Source organism: Phascolarctos cinereus, unplaced genomic scaffold, assembly GCF_003287225.1.
Source record: "Phascolarctos cinereus isolate Bilbo 61053 unplaced genomic scaffold, phaCin_HiC Scaffold_1;HRSCAF=81, whole genome shotgun sequence".
In the NCBI taxonomy this organism is placed as follows: Eukaryota; Metazoa; Chordata; class Mammalia; order Diprotodontia; family Phascolarctidae; genus Phascolarctos; species Phascolarctos cinereus.
Window position 1 is genome coordinate 28,286,348 of NW_027555514.1, and position 5,282 is coordinate 28,291,629.

Sequence of the window (5,282 nt, forward strand, 5' to 3'; positions counted from 1 at the left end):
GACCTGAGAGCTTAAAAGGCTCCTTAAAACTCAGAACCAGGGCAGCGAGGTGGCACAGTGGACAGAGTACCGGCTCTGGAGTCAAGAGGACCTGAGTTCAAATCCAGCCTCAGGCACATAACACTCACTAGCTGTGTGACTCTGGGCAAGTCACTTAACCCCAATTGCCTCACCAAAAAGAAAAAAAAAATACCAGAACCACACCTGGGAAAACAGCTGAGAGTGAAGGGGCGCCGGGTAGGGAGGACAGGCCCCTCAGCTAATGGTCCCTCATGCACAGGAGAGGCGGCCTAGCAGAATTTCTCCAAAGAGCTAAGAAGCAGATGATTCCAGCCTTCAGAGCACCAGGCAGCCAGGCTTAAACAAAGCTGTCAAGCCATCAGGGAACCCTTGACAGATACAAAGAGGAAGATGGGTGGAAGCCACAGCTGACATGTGGTCATGAGCCAAACAGATATGTTGGAGACTGGTTGAGGACATGGGATGGAGGGGCAGTGATTTTCTGAAGGCTGGGGTGGGGGCAGAATGGGGGAAATGTTTTAACATGTATGAGAGGTCCTTGTATGGGGGTGCTATGGTTAAAGGGTTACCATGGGTTCTCCCCCCAGTCAGCCAGAATGAATCAAGGCACAAATAAACATTCTCCAAAGCATCTGCCAAACACAATATGTTTCTCTCTCTTTTTTTTTTAACTTGAAGTCTCCAGTTTCTAATTCCCTTAATCCACCTTTCTCTAAATCAGCTCACCATCCTGACTCATTGGCCCTGCACCCCTCAAGTCCCCATCGTTGAGGACACCTGACTCCCCCAAGAGGTTTGGCTCTGCCCCTAGAGTTTGGGCCCAATCCAGCTTACAGGGAGGGGAGGCCTAAGGATCCCAGAATCACATAATTTTTTGGTGATAGTATTTCAGTGGCCATCTAAGCCAACCCCTCCCTGAAGAAGCACCCTCTCTCCAACAGTAGCCTCAACAAATGGTCATCTCGCCTTTGTTAGAAGGCCTCAATGAGAAGGAAAACACTAGCTCCAGAGGAGGCCCCTTAGAAAAGCCCAAGTATCAGCAGGTTTTTCCCTGACTTCAGACTGACCCCTTTCCATCTTCTGCCTATCACTCCTGGCTCTGTTCTCTTGGCCTGCACAGAACAAACCTGATTCCTTATTCACGTGACAGCCCTTTAAATATTTGAAGATAAGCATCATGGTTCACTTACCCAAGTCGTCTCTGGGCTAAAAATTCCACCCAATTCCTTTAACTCAGGAGTTCTTAACCCAGGGTCCATGTGAGGGTGAATTGGCAGTGGTCCTAGGACAACAGAGGCTGTGCCAGGGCTAAGGAGGATTTAATGCTGTGGTGGGGCTCTGGATAAATCAATCAATCATTCAGTGGAACTCTCTTCAGGGACCTGGAATAGATTTCAAGGAGTCTATGGACGGGGAAAAAAATCGCATCTTTTTTTCACTAACTTCTTACTGAAATTTAGCATTTCCTTCTATTATAAACATAGGCAACAAAGATTATTCTGAGAATGGGTCCACACCCTTCACCCAACCGCAAAGGAGGTCCATGACACAAAAATAAAGCTTAAGAACTTCTACCTCAACTGAGGCATGGAATCCCATCTCAGACACACTCTGAGAAAATCAGAAAGCTATGCAAGCTCTCAGAGCCTCAGTCTTCTGTAAACTGAAGATAATAATGTTTACCCTCCTTCTCTCATAGTTTATGAAGGAAGCATTTTATCGCTGTGTGGTACTGCATAAGTATGGTATTGTTAGCACTGTTATGATTAGTATAGCCAAGAAGGAAAAATGGCTTCATATGGTTATGTTCATTCTGTCACATACCTTTGTCATTCTGGCATGACAGGGAAAGGGAGAAGGGAATAGGCATTTATAGAGTGCCTACTATGTGACGTGCACGGTGCTAAGCACTTTACCAATATTATCTCATTTGATCCTCACAATAACCCTGGGAGGTAGGTGCTGTCATTTTCTCCATTTTACAGATGAGGAAACTGAGGCAAAGGGCAGCTAGGTAGCATAGTGGACAGAGTGCTGGTCCTGAAGTCAGAAAGACTCATCTTCCTGCATTCAAATCTGGCTTCAGACACTTACTAGCTGTGACCCTAGGCAAGTCATTTCACCCTGTTTGCCTCAGTTTCCTCACATGTAAAATGAAGTTGGAGAAGCAAACAGCAAACCACTCCAGTATCACTGCCAAGAAAACCCCAAATATGTTCACAACAAGTTGGGCGGGACTGAAAATGCCAGAACAAGAATAACAAATTGAGGCAAACAGAGGTTAAGGGATTCCTGAGGCAGGATTCAAAGTCAGGTCTTCCTGACTCCAAACCTAAGTAGTCCATCCACTGCACCCCGCAGCTGCCTCCCTACAGTGGCACATAAAAGGGGTCCCAAGAGAAGGAGGAGAGGAGAAAAGGCACTCCAGGCATAAGGAACTGCCAGTGCAAAGACAGGGAGAGGAGAGATGGCTCACCGCCACCTCCCCCTCACTGAGAGGCAGTGATAGCATGGGATGGTATCAGGCAGACGGCAGCATGTGCTCTGGCCCACCTAGGCAGGCTCTCCAGAATCCCATGGGAGGATGCTGGGGTGAGGTCAGCCAGCAGCATATTTGGGAAAATCCTCCCAGGTTGGGGAAATAGGGACATAGGATGTATGGACTCCAGAATGGATGGGAGAGGTACCTGTTTCCTCCAAGCAAGGAAAGTCAGGAGGAAGCATTTTGTCCCAGGTCTTATTTAGCAAACAAGAGGAAACCTGAGCTCTCAGCTGTCAGGACCAAGTCGAGGGTCAGAGAATGAGAACCAAACAACCGTTGGGAAGGGGTGGCTGTGTCTCCGTGGCCAAGGATGGCACGAGCCAACCTGGAAAGCGGGACAGAATAAAACCAGTAAGGGCGCAGCTAGGTGGAGCAGTGGGTAGAGCACCGGCCCTGAAGTCAGGAGGGCCTGAGTTCAAATCTGGCCTCGGACCAAACACTTGACACTTACTAGCTGTGTGACCCTGGGCAAGTCACTTAATCCCAATTGCTTAAAAAAAAAAAAAAGTAAAATCAGTAAGACCAACTGTAAGAATTTAAGAATGTTTGACTTGGGGTGTGGCCATTTTTTTCCCCATTTTATATTTCCTGCTGACTGCGGGTAGCCTGAGAGCATTCAGGACATAACTGCAACTACCTGGAAAATAGGACCGCCGCAGCTGCTCCCTTAGTCTGGATATGGTCAGAGCAGAGTGAAGAATCATCGCACACTCTTATGCGCTCTTTACAATCCAGCTACAGGTCTATTGACCACCTGTGTTTATTAGCATCTTTACCAGGCTCAGAAACTCAACTAATCCATTTTTTCCTCCATTAGATTCACTTATGGAATGCAGAAAAAGGATACAAATCTCAATGGAAATTAGATTTAGGGGCTATCAGTGGGTTTGATCTTTCTGTGCTCTTCACACCCACTGTTGCTGTTCCTCAAACCCGGCATCCCATCTCCCTCCCCTGTCCTTTGTAGCTAGGCCTGAGGTGAGCTCTGTCCTCACCTCGTCCTCTTGGGACCTCAGCTTCCCTCAATGGTTGGCTCATGGTTCCGTACCACTCAGTCTGAAGCATGTTTCTCGGCCCCATGCCCTAGACGATGAAGCTCTCCATGGGTACGCTGCTGGCCCACCTGACCCCAGCATCTTCCCACGGGAAGATGACAGATCTTGCAGAGCCCATCTACATGGAAGCACCACTGCCTGTCTGGCCCACATTACACCTGCTTCCCAATTATGAGAATTCAATGGCGCTCCATCTCTGATCTCCGTGGCTCTCAACAAGCTGCGTCCCTTGCCATCACAGGATCCTCGCCATGATAACTTCATCAAAGGAATAGCAACTTGTACAAAATATATTTGCAGTTTCATGTACAATCATCTTTTTTTCTATTTTACTATGTTATGGAAATGCCTATTTTATTTCTTAAATTCAGAATAAAATAAATAAAATTAGAAAGAAAAAACAAAAGAACAGGCTTGACATCATAGGATCACAGATCTAGAGCTGGAAGGGACCTTAGAGGTCATCTAGTCCAACCACCTCCTTTTACAGATGGGGAAACTGAGGCTCAGAAAGAAATGACTTGTCCAAGGTCACATAAGCAGTAAGTACAAAGCCAGATTCAGGCCTGCCCAAAATAACTTCTCATCCAAATTCCAACCCAGATCCTCTAACGTTAAACCCCTCCTTCCTTTGACTCCACCACCACTGCCTCCCCTTTCTGCAGGATTCCTTTCCTTGAACCTCCCATCTGTTTACCAATTATGTCCTCCAGGAGACTGAAAATCCCTTGAAGGGAGGAAGTTTTGTATTTGTCTTTGAGCCTTTAGCACCTTCGGCATCTGGGTGGAACTTAATGAATGCTCGCTGAATCAAATTGAATTGCTACAGAAAACCAAGGATTGGCTGCAGAGTAGAACCATCTAAAACATGGAACAGTCTTCAAGAAAACACTTGTACCAAAGGGGGAAAGGACACAAATGGGAGGCGACCATATCCCAGACAGAAACAGGCCTGCCGAGGAAGCCTTTATGAGCCAACCCTTGAGGGAAGCTGAGGTCCCAAGAGGACGAGGTGAGGACAGAGCTCACCTCAGGCCTAGCTACAAAGGGTAGGGGAGGGAGATGGGATGCTGGGTTTGAGGAACAGCGACAGTGGGTGTGAATAGCACAGAAAGATCAAACCCACTGATAGCCCCTAAATCTAATTTCCATTGAGATTTGTAGCCTTTTTCTGCATTCCATAAGTGAATCTAATGGAGGAAAAAATGGATTAGTTGAGTTTCTGAGCCTGGTAAAGATGCTAATAAACACAGGTGGTCAATAGACCTGTAGCTGGATTGTAAAGAGCGCATAAGAGTGTGCGATGAGTGCGCGATGATTCTTCACTCTGCTCTGACCATTTCCAGACCGAGGGAGCAGCGGCAGCAGTCCTATTTTCCAGGTAGTTGTAATTATGTCCTGAATGCTCTCAGGCTACCCACAGTCAGCAGGAAATATAAAATGGGGAAAAATGGCCACACCCCAAGTCAGACATTCTTGAATTCTCACCATTTGTCTTACTGATTTTATTCTTTTTTTTAAGCAATTGGGATTAAGTGACTTGCCCAGGGTCACACAGCTAGTGTCAAGGGCCTCCCCACCACCCTGCCACCACCAACAACTCTGAAGCCCAAAGAGGCATCCTTACCCTCAGGACTGGCATGAAGGACTGCTCTGAAATGCAG